Source organism: Callorhinus ursinus, unplaced genomic scaffold (genome assembly GCF_003265705.2).
Source record: "Callorhinus ursinus isolate GAN/ISIS: 27379988/994484 unplaced genomic scaffold, GSC_fseal_2.0 scaffold1, whole genome shotgun sequence".
NCBI classification, from domain to species: domain Eukaryota; kingdom Metazoa; phylum Chordata; class Mammalia; order Carnivora; family Otariidae; genus Callorhinus; species Callorhinus ursinus.
This window is the reverse complement of record NW_027397063.1, coordinates 23,170,378-23,188,074: the sequence shown is the minus strand read 5'-3', so window position 1 is coordinate 23,188,074 and position 17,697 is coordinate 23,170,378. Positions and strand designations below refer to the sequence as shown.

At 38.8% G+C, this 17,697-nt stretch overlaps 1 pseudogene; it reads left to right on the top strand.

Annotated features, from left to right (window-relative positions):
• The first annotated feature begins 446 nt into the window (after positions 1 to 446).
• LOC141373623 (large ribosomal subunit protein eL33 pseudogene) lies at positions 447 to 852 on the top strand (annotated as a pseudogene).
• The last annotated feature ends 16,845 nt before the right edge of the window (positions 853 to 17,697 follow it).

Genomic DNA, 17,697 nt, shown 5'->3' with positions numbered 1-17,697 from the left:
ACTTAACCACTTTGTGCTCAGGTTTCTCAAATCTGAAGTGGAGAAGCTAGTAGTATCTATTTCATCACAAAATTAATCAATGAATGAGGTATCAAGAACTCTTTAGGTGTTAGTTATTGTAACAGGTGCCAGGCATTATTTAGATCTATGGCAACATGGTTGACCCTATCAAGATAACATTCTATTAGAGACAAAATAAGCAAACAAGTACTAATAAAACATGGGTTGTGATAATTGCCCTAAAGGAAAATAAAACAGGGATGAGTATATGGTATGGTGTGTAAGTTGTTGTGTGTGTGGCTCTAAGTTATTTAGAGTGGGGAATGAAGTCTTCTCTGGAAAGATGGTATTTGAGAGACATAAATGGAGAAAGTGAGTCTTATAAATGCTCAGGTTAAGATATTCTTTATTTGCTTTCTTTTTCCGCCATCTTGGAGTCTGTGGAGGCCTGCTGGGAAGAGGACTCCTATAACGCCAAATAATGTCTGGAAGGCTGTGGTCCAAGGCCATTTTTGCTGGCTATAAGCAGGGTCTCCGGAACCAGAGGGAACACACAGCTCTTCTTAAAATCAAAGGTGTTTATGCTCGAGATGAAACGGAATTCTATCCAGGCAAGAGATGTGCTTATGTGTACAAAGCAAAGAACAACACAGTGACTCCTGGTGGCAAACCAAACAAAACCAGAGTAATCTGGGGAAAAGTAACTCGTACTCATGGAAACAGTGGCATGGTCCGTGCCAAATTTCAAAGCAACCTTCCTGCTAAAGCCATTGGCCACAGAATCCGTGTGATGCTGGACCCCTCAAGGATTTAAATTTAATGAAAAGTAAATAAAGGTGTAGATTTGTTCTCTTGTAAAAAAAGAAAAAAGATATTCTTTATTTCCTCTTCCCTATCATCTCAGCTTTGCCCATCTTGCCCAATATTTTTTACAAAGGTGATGCTTAATTAATTTCTAAGTTGATTTATATCACAAATTGAAGATTGATAGGTTTCAATGGAATATGCACAAATTATACTTGGAAACTCAAGGGAGAAGGGATGTGAACTCTGTCATCTAATAATAATGAAGGGAGAGCTGACACTTTCTTAATACCTCAGACATGTAATGGTTAAGAAAATACTGAGTATGATCTATTTATAGAATCTCTTCAGAAGTTTAGAAGAACTGTACAGATTTACTGATGGAAGGAGAGCTGGTTAGAGCTGCCATGGTGGTTCAGTTCCCCTCTAAGGTACATAAGGTAAAGTATACTTGTCGTGAGGACCCAGATTCTGTTAATGTTCCTGTGACTTTGTTTTAATTGTTGTGAAAATTAAGTAAAATAAAAATTGTGAAAGCACTTTACAAATCAGAGTATGTTCTGTATAAAAGTTATTTATTTAAAAAATGGAAGATCACTTATTCTTAACTTATAAGATGAAGAGGAATAAGGAGCTGGAAATCTTTTCATTTCATGCATCATTCAAGCTTAGGATAAATTATCATAATGCCCTGAAGGTAGAGAAAATGTATAGTTCTTCCTGAAAGATGAAATAAATATCATCTCTTTTGTGTTCCTTTTTGTGGCCAGAAAAAAAAAAATCAGGGTAGAATGTGCCCTATAATCATTCTTTCCTCTCTGAATCATTTTTGTTTCACTCCTATATCCTCGATAAAGCTGTAACCACGACAGGATACATTAGCCACTGAAATCTGAACAGAAGGGCAATTCCTAATCAAATTGGCACTAATTTCTTTCAGTACAAATTATCATCATTCACAGCAAATTTGCTTTCAGTGGGCTGTGCCAACTTGAGGTACGGTTCTCAGCACTTTTATCTCTGCCCATCAATATAACCGATCAGATCATTCTTTAACAGCTATGTCTTTTTTTCTCCTCATTTTTTATGATGACCGATAAGGTGGAACTATCAGGTTTTTTTTCATTTATTCCAACCTTGTTCCACTTAAAAGAAAACTACTGAAAGTGGAGCTCTTATTCTTTATTATATTTTTTATTTAAACAGATTTGGGTGAAATATGGAAATTTAGAAATACATACTGCAAATATTGCAATATTAAGAAATACGTTTATTTACCTATTGGGTCCTTGTAATATTATCTAATCTAGCCTAACACTTTTATCCAAGAGGATGTGTGTGTGTGTGTGTGTGTGTGTGTGTCAGACTACAGATTCATACGTTTCCAAATGTTATGCTACTTTATATAAATTGTACAGACTTCCAGGTGTCATCATAATATTTATATATAGTTTTCTGACTCTTTATCATTTACACTGTTGTAGTTTGCCGTGCCGTCTGCTCAAAATATACATTTTTATAGGTTTATAATAATGCTATCATCAAAATAGCTGGCCAAATTGTGAATATTGTTAAAATATACGAGAAAGATAGAAACACCAGGCAGTGCTCTGTGATTCTGCAATCTCATCCTCGTCTGCATTTAATTACCTTTTGTTGTTGCTCAGGTGTAGAGCAGTCTCATGTGCAAACTTGTGGCTAGGAAATTTTCGTAATTATGGTTCTATTCTTGCAGTTTTGTAGTTTTAACCACAACAAGATGAAACACTTCATCGGAAAACAACCATCTTTACCAGTAAAGTGTTAATTACAGCATAAATGATGTCAGTAAAAATATTGGAAAATTTCAGGTTTAATTAGGTCTCCCACAGAAATAGAACTGTCACAGACTTGGCATTTTGGCAGTTTTAATTCCTGTATGAGTTTTCTTCTTTAAGAGGATCACATATAGAGGGTGAGAAAATGAACGTGTCATTTGTTTAAAACATATTGTTCAAGCATGTTCCCAAGCTGAAGTGTAATATCCATTCACAATATGTTATGGTGACAAAATATTTTCAACCAAGTATCGTCCACAGAGATACATACTCATTCCTTATGCATTGCTGCCTTTTCTTTCCTTCTCCTATGATATGATAAGAATCTGAGCCCATCTAGATAAAAACAGTTCTACAGCCGGTGGAATCACAGAAGCAAAACCTCAAGACTGCAAAGCAGTAGTCTTCCTGCCAATGAGAAGATCTTAATTGCTATAATTAAAAATAAGAGTCACTTTTATTAAAAACTGAACCCCCTGTTGTGCAAATCATTCTAGTAATGCTTTGCATAACACTCAGGAATTTATAATGCCTAAGGATAATACAAAATGTAACTTTCCCTGACTGCTTGCAACTGTAAATACATGGTTTGCCAGTGACAGTTTCAAATCACCAAGTAGAGATATTAATAAGTTAAATAATAAAGGCCCCAAGTAAGGATGAAGTAAAAAAAGGGAGATTGGAGTGCGATTATATAAGTATATTTTAAAAAATATATCAGCTTTCATTTTGCTTCCGTTCCTAACAACAACGCAATTCTAGCAGAAAAACTTGTAAGATGCTACCATTGCCACAGCACTAGCATTCAGCGGGAGCCATGCCAACAATTAAATGAGTAACCAGCAGGATTCCCCAAACAAAGCCAAGGAAGTGATGAAGAAAGTCCCGTCTGTGACATGAAATCCATGTCTTCATGATGCAAAAGGGAATAAAATGTTGCATATGATTTTGGTGATATTCCTCAACTCGAAAATGGCTTTGTTATACTGTACACAAAATGGGGCAGCCTTGGAAAAAATAGGTATTGACAGCCCACACAAGTAACTGGTACAGATTATTAAGGCAGTATGCTCCCAGCTCCCCTTTAGTTACTTGTTTTTCACCCTAATTCTGATGTGAGCCACTGCTTTAGCTCAAAACATTCAACCTACTCCTGTCTGTTATATTCCAGTGTACAAATGACAGCTTCTTTGTCTTTGCTCCACACCCTAGATTATTCTAGTTCCAGGTGAAGAAGTGGCTCAGTTCCTTCCAAAATGATGGGGAGGAATCCTTCATATTTTCATCAAAATAAGGCAGAACTGGCCCTGCTCTTCTTACCATCGAACCCTCCTCTGTTAGATAAGGAGGCACCAGGGGAGTGGGGCTGCAGGGAGAAGACCCATAGCCCAGGAACATCTGCTTTGAGGGGACCAAACCGTTCAGGTGAAAGTATCTAACCTCTCTGACCCCGACGACCCCTATACTTCCCCTAGTCAGGGGAAGTTATGCTCAGAGAGAATCGCTAAGAGTGTTTAGTGACTCTGGGCCCCAGGCTGGATCTTGCAGTCTGCAAGCCCACTCAAGTTACAGCGTGGAGGAACAGGATGAAGAAGTTCTTGAGCAAGTTTGGTAGCTTTCCTTGGAGTTCAGTGTGTGTGTACGTGTGTGTGTGTGTGTGTGTGTGTGTGTCTGTGTGTGTGTGAACTTAGAATATGATCCATACATCTCACCCAAAGAGCTCACAGCCAGGAGGGTTACAGGGAAGTTTTTCCCCTATTGTTTGTAACTTGGTGCAGAGTGCTTGGGAAGAAAAGAATGCCTCTCCCACATGGGGTTTCTTAAAAAGATTTAACAGCTGACATGTTTCTACAGGAAGGAGCATAGTGGATAAAGAAGGACGCAAAAACTTTTGAATTCTCTTGGTGGCAGAGAACAAAGCAACGTAATATCCATGGAAGGCTTGGGGGTAGACAGACTGTTGTAGGGTCACACAGAGACGTGGTTGCCTTTCTCTGAGGGAATAACCAATTTGCGATGGGATTGAAATGAAGATGAAGCATCCCCAAAAAGCCACCCACAGTCTACATGAGGCCACCATGCTGGTAGAGCCCACCAGAGGCAGATGAAAACAGAGCCAGGGCGAGACCAGGAATGCCATCCCAATACAGACAGATGCCCAGGAATGCAAGCTGACAGCTCTCTGCCCTCTCCCTACCCACCATCCAATAGCAGAGGATATGGGCCTTGGAAGGAGAGAGCTTGTTTTCATCTTAAAACCAGACCAGGATGGACTCTGTATTGCAATGAAACGAAACAGGAGGGAGAATGCAGTCATTGCCCTCTTCCCACTCCAGACCCTCTTCAACCATCAATGGTTCATTTTTATATAATATGCACTTCTAAAGAAACTGTTGAACTGGATGTATTATAGGTGTGTTTCAATTCGGTGTCAGGTACTGTACTAAATCATTTACATTCGCTTTATTCTCATCATAATCTAATGAAGCAGTCACTTATTATGTCTGTTGTAGAGCTGAGGGAACTGTGTGAAAGTGAAGTTGTATTTGAACCCAGATTTGTTTTTACTCATTTCAAATGACTTTTCCATGATTTCCCATTGTTTTTAGGAACAGGCACCAAATCCTTATAAAGGCGTAGAGGGTTCTTCACCATCAGTACCTTCTTGTCCTCTATGACTCAACAAGTGCCCCTGTTTTATTTTGCTTTTTTTTTTTATTCTAAAAGTCTGGTACAAATATATAAAGGAAACTTTTTACCATGTGTAAAAGAAGAATATAGAATTCATGACAGTGTAGGAAGAATGATTTCTTTTCAATCCTGTGATCATACAAAAGACTTTAGAGGTCAAAACATGAGCAGAAACATTTGTATGCTTAAAGTCATCTGCACAGTTGAGAAAGGGACAAAGACAAAGTGTCATCGGAAACCATTAAGGATCATTAAATCTTTTTTGGATGAGATAATGAGATCCTCTTAGGAATCTAAATGAATATGCATGAAACATTTTAGGTTATGAAGGGAACATCATCTGTTTTGAAAAAGTTCTTACCCAAAATACAACGAAGATCACTACAATTTTTTTTCTAATAAGGAGAGGTTTCTAATTTTACATTTTAATTTTTAAGATTTAGGCTCATTCTTTGACATCAGGTAAATAGCATGTTTCAGTTTAATTCCAGCTTTTTTGGGGTCATGATGAAATTTCCCCCTTTGCTCCTTAAAAAAAAAGTCTGTATTCAGTACTAGTGCTTTTTTAAATAATCTGAACCATATGTCCTCATCTCAAATAAGAATTTGTAAGCAATTTTCAAAATAACAGGTATGCATCTTATATACAGCCTTTTGATTTTTCCATCTTTTTCTTCTACTATTTACATTTGTATATTAAAAATCAACCAGTTGTAAATTGTTGAAGCATAGATAATTCGTAAGTCAGTGAATATGTTTTGAAGCCTAACTTATGCCAGGTACTTTGGCATAAAGGAGTGACAGTCTAGTGTGGCAGATGGCCATTGATCACATAATTAGAATACAAACTGGTAAGTGTGTTAATGGGACATGTGCAGAGAGCAGTGGACTTACAAACTTTAGCGAATCAAAGTGCCAACATATTGAACAAAATCCTGCTCTTTCTATGAATATGATAGTAAACCAATCAGTAGATTTAGTGATTAGCCAAATCTGTTTGTTTCATTGAGAACTTTGTTTAAAACTTCAGTTTGTTGAAAAAATGTGCATAGAACTTGAGAATAAGCGATTGCTTTAAGGTATTCCCCTAAATGACTGACTCAGTCAGTCTGAATAACTTCCAGTCTTTGATTGGCCTGAATAAGTTCTAGCTTAATATTTGACTAAAAAAGGAAAGAAAAGGAATCGAAGCTTTTATTGCTCTAAATAATGGTGCTTTATTCAGTGATTCCAGATTACAGTGCACGTGTGTGTGCGTGCGTGTGTGTGTGTGTAAAGACAATGCTATCTATATTTAATCCAAATATTCACTTTTATAGAAATGTGCTGTTACAGTAGCTGTATTTGAGAAATGTTACTTTAAGTCACTGTTAGTTTTGACTTTCTGCACCTCTGTAAATGTTGTAATTTGTAAAAGGATTTTTCTTGTGATACATCCTCACAGGTTCTTTCTGAAGTCATCGCATATGCTTTGTCATCATGATTTTTTTTAAAGATTTTATTTATTTATTTGTCACAGAGAGAGAGAGAGAGCACAAGCAGAGGAGTGGCAGGCAGAGGGAGAAGCAGGCTCCTCCTCACCAAGCAAGGAGCCCAATGTGGGACTCGATCCCAGGACCCTGGGATCATGACCTGAGCTGAAGGCAGACACTTAACCGACTGAGCCACCAAGGTGTCTCTGTCATCATGATCTTTATTGGGAATTATTTATTATTCATTTGAGGAAATCAGGATTTCTTTTTTTAATAATAGCCATTTGCTTCTGTATGTTTTGAATTGTTATCTAATGAAAGAGGCCTTTCTTGGGGGTAGGGCATTCAAGTGAGTCCCTGCTACAACCAGAAGAGTCAGCCGGATGAACTAGAAAGACCCCTCCTAAACTGGACTCAACCAGTTTCTGCTCTGAAAATGACCAGAGAATTTCAGTCAGTTCTCATGCTGTAAACAAATTCTGGAAGAGGTTTCAGTGGAATAAAAGGGAAAGAGACGGCATTTGGGCTGCCCTGCAGGAAAGGAATGTTACAACTATGTTGGCTTCTAGGATCAGGACCCTGTGACCTCTAGGAAAGACTCTGATATTACTGTAGAACAATAGGCCAAGAAAACTGATATTTTCTAAGAGCAAAACTAGTGGTGATTATGCTAAAAAATGAACAGGTGAATGAAAATCCGTAATAGAAAAAGTTTACTTCCAAGCAACAAACACTGTAGTTTTTTGGAGTGATGGATTTGGCTATGATAATAATAATACCGTTTATTGGTGTTGGCACTCAGTATCTGCCAATCCAAGACACTGTGCTGAGAATTTTACATACATCATGTCATTTAATTCTCACAACAACCTTTTGCTGTAGATACTGTTATTATTATTATTTTAATTATGGTCAGAAAACTAGGCTGTAAGAGATTATATAACTTGCCCACAGTAATACTCTTAATCAAGGTTAAAACCAGGTTAAAAATCCAGGGTGGATTTTAGAACCTGCAATCTTACTTGATATTAAACAGTAAGAGTAGTTTGATTTAAAATTTAGGGCACAGATATCAATGCCTTTATCAAACAGAAGCTCAAGAATAAGAATTTAATTTCTAGCAACCAAACCAGTGATTTTCAACTGTGGTGGACCCCACATCCCTCTTTCAGGGAGCATTTGGAAATGTCTAGAGACATTTTTGGTTGCCACATTGAGCGGAGGTGCTATTTGCCTCTAGCGGGTATGGGGTAAGGATGCTTCTAAACACCCTACAACTCAGAGGATCGTAACTCATGGCTAATCATTATCTGGCTCAAAATGTCGAAAGTGCTGAAGTTGAGAAATCTTGAACTAAAGTACCAGGGCCAACTACATAATTTGTAGGGCGCAATACAAAATGAAAATACATGCAATGGCCAAAAAGCAGGGAGAATTTCCTTTTCCTTTCTTTCTTTCTTTCTTTCTTTCTTTCTTTCTTTCTTTCTTTCTTTCTTTCTTTCTCTTTCTTTCTCTTTCTTTCTTTCTTTCTTTCTTTCTTTTTTGCAATCTCTTTCTGTAGCTGTCATGGTTATTTTTTATTTGCTAATGTCATGTTTTAATTTGCTTAAAGTCATGTTTCTGTGGGCATGATTAGTGACTGGGCACATGCTTCCTTGGGCAGGATTAGTGGCTGGGCAACCCAGATCCTCAAAGGTGTCCAGGGCTCCATCCTGCAATGGGGCACTGAGTTTGGCTCTCTCTTTATCCACTTCCAGGCTCTGCCAAGGGAGAAAGATGGTACAAGTCACTGGGCAGGGATGGGGAAGCAGGTGGCAGAGAACCCATCTCAGAGAGGTAGAGAAGCAGCAGAAATCAAGATGACATTGAATCGAGGCTCTAAGCCACCAGTGCATGCTTCGGTTGTTCCATCAGATTTTACTAACAGATTATAAATTCAAAGGTAGAGTTATGAAGAATTTCAAGATGGTAACCACACAGCATTAAACCTTTAGCACAGGGTCCTATTCTTAGTGCAGAGCCCTGTGTGACCATAGTGGTCGATCATCCATGAAGTTAGCCCTGTAGATAACGACAACTGGGAGGGATTAAATAAGTGGCTGCATGGCTCATGCAGGACTCTCAAGAGAGAGAGTTTAGAGGGCAAGGTAGGAATTGCCTTTTTTAAGCAAGAGTTTAGAAACCAGAGCAGGAAGCCAAAATTCAAGTGTCAAGATTTGTCTTCATTAGGGGTATACAGTAGGTCACCAGAGAACAGCAGCTGCTTAAAGTGACCCAAAAATTGAAGGAGAAGAAACCAATAATGGAAAGCTAAATGGGGATGTTGACAGGGTAGTCAGAAGGAGGCAATCGATGGAATACATTTAGCCACGAGCTATGAGTCCAAGTAGGGATTCACAACAGTTCCAGGAAGGCATGGGGGTTCTTGGAAGATCTAATCTAAAAGATAGTGTGGTGATGGCTTCAGAGGTGTCTATCCCAGATATTAATAGTTTGAGGCTGAGTTGGGTCACTCCCAACTGTCTAAAACAAGAAAAGCAAGAAAAGGGGCAGAAATATTTGATGACTTTGTGTCGGTCTGGTGCTCCCAGACATAAAGTGCTTGTGTTAGTCAGTAACAAGTGGTAGGCAGAATAATGGTCCCCCCGAGATGTCCACACCCTGTCAATCAACTGCCTATGTGGCAAAAGGGATATTACAGAAGTGATTAAATTTACAGACATTCACATCAGATTATCCTGAATTATCCAGACATGCCCCATCTGATCACATGAGTTCTGGGAAGTAGAGAACCTTTTCTGGCTACAGTTGCTCAGAGAGACACAAAGAGTGGGGGACTTAACCTGCTCTTTTCTGACTTTGGATTGAGGAAAGGAGCAGGATCCAACGGATAGAGTTTCCCTCGAAAGCTGGAAAATGGAAGGCTACAGATCCTCCCCTAAAGTCTCAGGAAAGGCCCACAGCCCTGCTTGGCGCCTTGCTTTAGCCCAGTGACATCATGTTGGACTTCTGTATGGTACTGTAAAATAATCCATCCTGTCTTGTTTTAGGCCATTGCATTTGTGGTGATTTGTTACAGCAGTAACAGAAAACTAACACACAAGTACCGAGCTTGCATGGTCGACTGAGTACTGCGGGAACCTGTGGGATCAAGGGAAATTAGGGCTGGGGTCATCACTGAGATAATTGAACCTAACATCGCATTTTAAAGAGAAGACACCTGTTGTGTAAAGGAGTCCATTAATGTGCCAAGGTCACACCGTGGGATCCCTGTCGGTCAAATCCCCGCCCTTTCTACTCTGCCCCTCATTTCCCGATAGAGTGGTTCCTAGGCAGGAGGTGAGCACCAACGAAAATAGATGGAGCATTCCCATTATCAAGAGAAAAGCTGTAAGAGGCAGGGAAACAATAAACAGAAATGGGGTGGGGTAGGACCAAGAAAGAAGTAAATCTTTTTGGTTCAAAGACAAGTTCTAGTTAGAACTGGAAACACTTAAAGCTAGCATGTGGAGGGAAAAAGACGAATCGGCCCTGAGAAGCAGAGGTAAAGCATGAAAAACGATCCAATGAGACAGGAGGGAGAAGCCCTCGCCTGCATTTCTACACCATCTAAATCAGAATAGTTCCTTTTTGTAGTTGCTCCCAGAGTCAACTTCTTCTTGATAAACTAGGTGGTGAGTCCATGAGGTGGCTGGCTTTGCAGACCTGTGTATCTCATTAGTCTCATGAAGGGCAGCTGGGAAGATGTACCTTCCCTCAGAGAACTGGCGCTGCCCTTGGAGAGTAATTCCACCTGAGCAGCTGACCCGAAAACAGACCTTTTCTTATAATACCATGTCTCGGAGGAGAGCTGCCTTTCTCACGACATTCTTTATGGGCCTTCTCTCGGTTAGAAATTAAAGAGAAATATGTCAGGTAGAATCTAGGAACAAAGTATAAAACATGACTCTACTAGGTTACTAATAGCGATCGTGCCATTGGAAATACCCAGACAAGAGCAAATTGTCAGGATTTAAAAGGTCACCAGGATCTTCAATCATGTAAGTCTTGCCCTTACTTGCTAATTAATTTCTTTCACAGGGAAGAGTACACCTGAAATCCAGTGGTGGGCATTTTTTCCAGTGAAGGTTCAGTTTGTGTAGAAGGGTATTTGTATCCACGCACACGACTGGTTTTCTACCTCCCAGGATTAGAGCCAGAACATCAGTCTACGTGGATGTATAGCCTGAGTGAAGAAAGAAAAGTAATTCTCGTGATAGGTTATTTTGTATTGTTTGTTTTGTTTTTAATTATTTTAATCCCAGTATAATTAACATACAGTGTTATATTAGTTTCAGGTGTACAATATAGTGATTCAGTAGTTCCATATATTACTCAGTGCTCATCCAATTAAATGTACTCTTTTTCTTTTAAGATTTTATTCAGTTGTTTTGAGAGAGAAAGGGAGAGAGAGAGAGAGAGAGAATCCTCAAGCAGACTCTGCCTTGAGAGTGGAGCCCCACTGGGGGCTTGGGACTTGATCTTACAACCCTGAGGTCAGGACCTTAGCCGAAACCGAGATGCTTAACTGACTGCACCACCCAGGTGTCCCAAGATCTTGGTGTACTCTTAATCCCCTTTACTTCTGTCACCCATTTCCCCCCTCCCTTCCCGTCTGGTTATTCTGTATAGTTAAAGGTCTGTTTTTGGGAGGCACCTGGGTGGCTCAGTCAATTAAACCTTGCCTTCAGCTCAGGTCATAATATCACCCCATATTGGGCTCCCTGCTTAGCAGGGAGTCCCCTTCTCCCTCTCCCTCTTCCCCTTCCTGCCCCCCCCAGCTCGTTTTCTCTCTCTCTCAAATAAATTTTTTAAAAAAAGAGAGACTGTTTTTTGGTTTATCTCTCTCTCTCTCTCTCTCTCTTCTTGTTTCCTTTGCTAGTTAGTTTTGTTTTTTTAAATTCTACATATGAGTGAAATCATGGTATTTGTTTTTCTCTGACTGGCTTATTTCGCTTAGCATTATACTTTCTAGCTCCATCTGTGTTGTTGCAAATGGCAAGATTTCATTCTTTCTGATAGCTGAATAATATTCCATTATATATATATATATATATACACACACCACTTCTTTACCCATTCATCCATCAGTGGACACTTGAGCTACTTCCATAGTTCAGCTATTGTAAATAAAGCTGCAATAAACATAGGGGTGCATATATCCCTTCAGATTAGCGTTTTCGTATTCTTTGGGTAAGTACCCAGTAGTGTGATTACTAGATTGTAGGCCAACTCTATTTTTAACTTTTTGAGGAACCTCTATACTGTCTTCCACAGCGGCTGCACCAGTTTGCATTCCCATTAACAGGGTGCGAGGTTTCCTTTTTCTCCACATCCTCACCAACACTTGTTTATTCATCATGATAGATTATTTTGGTTACACTTACATAATAATTATACCTGGAAAAGCCAATTATGCAAACTTTTAAAAATAACATTTGTCTTTTTTTTTTTTAGCTTTTGTCTTTGCATATGTCTCTCCTGTCTGGTTTTAGTTCGGGAACCTCATTTTGCCATATGCCACATGTCTTCCTTTTACTCTTTTCCATAGCTTCTCTTTAGAATGCTACCCTAGATTTTCCCCATCCCACCCAATTGTGTTAGCGGAGACCCCATGGTCTAAAACTCTCTCTGTAATTGCAATACAACATCTAGAAAATTCAGTGCAGTCTGCTCAGAGAGGAAAAGCTTTCTTCTGACAGGATTTCCTCACTCCCCACAACACCAAAACCCTCCATTCCCAAGCCAGAGCTGCCGAATTTTAATGTGGTATTAACAAACTATCAATCAGGCAACAAGTGAATTATCTCTTCTCCATGACATTCTGGGAGTAGATTTTAGATAGGAGTAAAATTCTTTCTATTCCTTCCAAGCTTCTCCCTGGATTTCCAGTGTAGGAGCTGAAGGCAGGCCACCCCACGTTGGTCCACTTTGGCATGAAAATAATTCTGAGCTGAAGTCAATCGAGACCCTGTGGTCTGTTTTTAAAATGGGAATTTGTTTTGGGGCCCCTGGGTGGCTCAGTTAGTTAAGTGTCTGACTCTTGATTTCAACTCAGGTCATGATCTCAGGGTTGTGAGATCAAGCCCTGCATTGGGCTCCACACTGGGCATGGAGTCTGCTTTAGATTCTCTCTCTCCCTCTGTCCCTCCCTCTCTCTCTCTTCCTCTCCCACTTTAAATAATAATAATAATAAAAAATAAAAAATAAAATGGGAATTTGTTCCAACATGATTGATACATTAAGGAACAATTTAAGCACAACTCAAATTTGATATTGGTTTAGCCATGCTTTCATCCATGGGAAACACTAGGTAAACACAGAAAGCTTAACTAAATTGAACTAAGCTGTCCAGAAATAAACAAAATGCACTCACAAACATCTACCAGCTCAGTCCCCTAGTGTGTTATAAACCACACCCATCCACACCTGGTATTGCTACTTTCTGGCCAACTGTAGCTAATCCTTCTTCCACCACTTCTAGTAACTCACAAACTACAATCCTTCCAATACCTACTTCCAAAAGTAAATGTCTGTTTTTTCAAGTGAAATGTCATCTTTGTTGTAGTATTTATATATTACCTATCCATTTAAGGAATGTATAAAACTGTGCTAGCATTTCATAAACATGGCATCAATTTAAAACACACACGCATGCACACACACACACCAATTATGTGTGTGTCACTGATGAAGGTTTTGAATGTGGTCCTCCTAATTCCACTTTTTCCATAACTCCTGTCATTTTGACTGCATGCGTTTTGGATATCCTGGTGGGTGTCTACTTGGTTAAGCCAGAGTATCCAGGTATTTGTCAAACACCAGTCTGGATGTTACTGTAAAAGGTATATTTTATACGAGAATAATATTTAAATCTCAAGACTTTTAGTAAAGAAAACCACCCTCCATAATGTGAGTGGGCGTCAATGAGGGAAGGCCTTAGAAGAAAACAGACTGATTCTCGGAGGAAGAAGGAATTTAGCCTCCAGACTGTCTTCGGATTCAAATTGCAATGCCAACTCTTCCCTAGATCTCCAGCCTACTGACCTGCCCTGCAAATTATGGACTTGCCAGCCTCCATAATTATGTAAGCCAATTACTTAAAGTCTCTCTCTCTCTCTCTCTCTCTCATTTTCTCATTAGATGGATGAAAGAAAGAGATTCTACTGGTTCTGTTTTTCTGGAGAATCTGGACAAAACAGCTAATGATTTTTAGGAACTTATATGTCATATTACACTGACGAGGCTATACCTCTGAACTCATTCTTAACTGTTTTCCAGCGATTCCAAAGAACAAGGAACTTCTTCTGTATAAGACAAATCTGTTGACTTCGGTTCTATACTCCATTTCTTCCTATTGCCCCTGGAATCTTGCTTTTTACTTTTTTTCTTATCCTGCCCCTCCTTTCTTTGCTAGTTCCTTTCTTTCATCATGTATATTCAGATCACAAGGGCCAGAACTTGGAGAGGAATGGACAAGTGTCAGGATAGTTTTATGCTAGATCATAGGAGCATAATGTCTCAGAATAGGACCTTAATAATGAAGATTGAAAAAAATCTTAAAAACATGTTGAAGAATCATCAGAATTGGGCAATCAATAGATGGCTATACTGGGGTGAGGGCAAAAATCAGTCTGTTTTTTCTTCCTAATTGTGGAAAAAAAGGGAGGATACATTTTGGACATAATTTTAAATTTTTTGTACAGTCTTCAAATGTCGTCATGAATTTGCTTTCAACTAACTCCATTCCTCATCAGCTCTTCAAACTACTCCTGATATTTCTTCTAATGACTCCTTCTTTGGGGGGTGTTCCTCTGTCCCAGCTGTTAGTTGGACTTGTTTACAGAATAATTACTAGCTCATCTTTAGGTTGCAAATCAAGTGTCACGTCTCAGTGAAACAACTCCTGACTCTGATGTAATTTTCCTTATACTAGGTATGCTGTAATTGTTAACCTGTTTTTCCTATAGTCTCCTTGAGAAGGAAAATCATGTATGGCTAGCAACTGACACAGTGGTTGGCACATATTAGTTACTTAATGAAACTAAGTGAATTTTTGAGCGAGCTAATATGATTGTGTTCTGCCTTTACCTCCCCACTAAATCTGAATTCCAGAATGAAACTCCAGCTTGGAAGGTAGGGACCTATTGACTACAGTTTTAAAAAATTCTTTAGCTCTAGATCCTAATGATTTGTCCTCTGAACACTCAGAAAATTATAAACTGAAAGGTGATAAGAGTCAATTTCTTCCAAACAATAGGATGATAAAGTCCGCTTTCTTGATACATTCAACACTCCCACTTCACCAACAACTTCTCCAGTGTGGACAAGGAGTCTGGGCACAACATGCAGCACAGCAGAACCTGGTAATGCCAACGACCTTTTCATGGATGTTTAACAAAGTCCACTGGGGTTTGTGGAATCAGCAAATTAGAAAATTACTGTAACATTTAATTGCATTAAATTTTCTTGGGGCTGAATCAGTGGCGTATATAGCAAGATGAGTTTTCTATGTGACACAATCAAAAGCCACAACGAACTGAATAAATTAAATTTCACATAACTTACCCTGGATCTTAAAACTTCTTAAATTGATTACTACCTTCCTCAGCCACAGTATATTCCTATAATTTGAATAATAAATACTTCTTAGTTACCAAATTCACACACATAAAAAAATATTTTATTTCTAGCCAAGTGAATTTTCTTAAAGAGGTGCGTATAATGTTGAACAACAATAACAAAATGTTGATTTGAATCCTGGATTTAGTCTTTACTAGCCGTGTGACTTGACAAGTTACTTAAATGCTCTGACTTTATATTTCTTAATTAATAAAATGGGAAAAGAATATTAATTTTAGGATGGCATGGAGCAAATGTAAACGTGTATGTTAAGTGCCTACTATGGAGACTGTATTTATTATATACACAATAAAATAGCAGGGTCTTATAATTTGCTCAAAATATAGATACATACTGTATTTGCACTGTATAATCTGATTTATTTTTCAAATGAAAAGTTATTTTCTCATAAAATTAATATATGCATATCATAAAATTTTTACACAATTTAGAAGTATGAATAATAAGAGAAAGTCCCACATATCATTCTGAAGATGATAGTTACTATTAACTATTTGCTATAAATGCTGTCAGATATTCTTATGAGTAGATTTTTTATTACCAAAAAGGTAGTTTAATTATATATATTGTTCTATAACTGAATTTTTAATAATTTTTTTCCCTAGTCAACCAGCCATCTTTAATAGCAACTGAGCACTTATTTCTGTTTATAACCTAACTTAGGGATATTTTTCTTTTTATAATCAGTGCAAGAATCCTAGAAAGAGAGAGAAGACAGCCTTTGTTAAGAAAATGCTGTGATAAATCAAAACCTCAATGAGATACCACCTCACACCAGTCAGAATGTCTAAAATGAACAAGTCAGAAAACGACAGATGTTGGCGGGGATGCGGAGAAAGGGGAACCCTCCTACACTGTTGGTGGGAATGCAAGCTGGTGCAGCCACTCTGGAAAACAGTATGGAGGTTCCTCAAACAATTGAAAATAGAGCCTCCATATGACCCAGCAATTACACTACTGGGTATTTACCCCACAGATACAAATGTAGGGATCCAAAGGGGTACGTGCACCCCAAAGTTTATAGCAGCAATGTCCACAACAGCCAAACTATGGAAAGAGCCAAGATGTCCATTGACAGATGAATGGATAAAGAAGATGTGGTCTGCATATATATATATATATATATAATGGAATATTATGCAGCCATCAAAAGGAATGAAATCTTGGGCGCCTGGGTGGCTCAGATGGTTAAGCGTCTGCCTTCAGCTCAGGTCATGATCCCAGGGTCCTGGGATTGAGTCCCACATCGGGCTCCCTGCTCCTTGGGAGCCTGCTTCTCCCTCTGCTTCTCCCTCTCTCTCTCTCTCCTCCTCTGTCTCTCATGAATAAATAAATAAAATCTTTAAAAAAAAATTAAAACAAAAAAGGAATGAAATCTTGCCATTTGCAACAACGTGGATGGAAATGGAGGGTATTATGCTGAGCGAAATAAGTCAATCAGAGAAAGACATGTATCATATGATCTCACTGATATGACGAATTCTTAATCTCAGGAAGTAAACTGAGGGTTGCTGGAGTGGTGGGGGGTGGGAGGGATGGGGTGGCTGGGTGATAGACATTGGGGAAGGTATGTGCTATGGTGAGTGCTGTGAATTGTGTAAGACTGTTGAATCACAGACCTGTACCTCTGAAACAAATAATATATTATATGTTAAAAAAAAAGATAGTAGGAAAAGAAAAATGAAAGGGGGGAATCGGAGGGGGAGACGAACCATGAGAGACTATGGACTCTAAGAAACAAACTGAGGGTTCTAGAGGGGAAGGGGGTGGGGGGATGGGTTAGCCTGGTGATGGGTATTAAAGAGGGTACGTTCTGCATGGAGCACTGGGTGTTATACACAAACAGTGAATCATGGAACACTACATCAAAAACTAATGATGTAATGTATGGTGGTTAACATAATAAAATTTAAAAAGAAAGAAAGAAAGAGAGAGAGAGAAAGAGAGAAAGAGAGAAAGAGAGAAAGAAAGAGAGAAAGAAAGAGAGAAAGAAAGAAAGAAAGAAAGAAAGAAAATGCTGTGATAACCCCACCATAAAATGGAGAGAGGCAACATGGGTGTCAGGCTTCACTGGATGTCCAATCATCTCCTCTCCCTGAAAAGAGAAAAGGATATGGATGTTTTTAAGAGAAAATTGGAAAAGGCCAGAAGGAAAAAGGAAGGAGCTAGCAGAGCTAAGGGGTATGTGTGTGTGTGTGTGTGTGTGTGTGTGTGTGTGTGTGTGTGTGTGT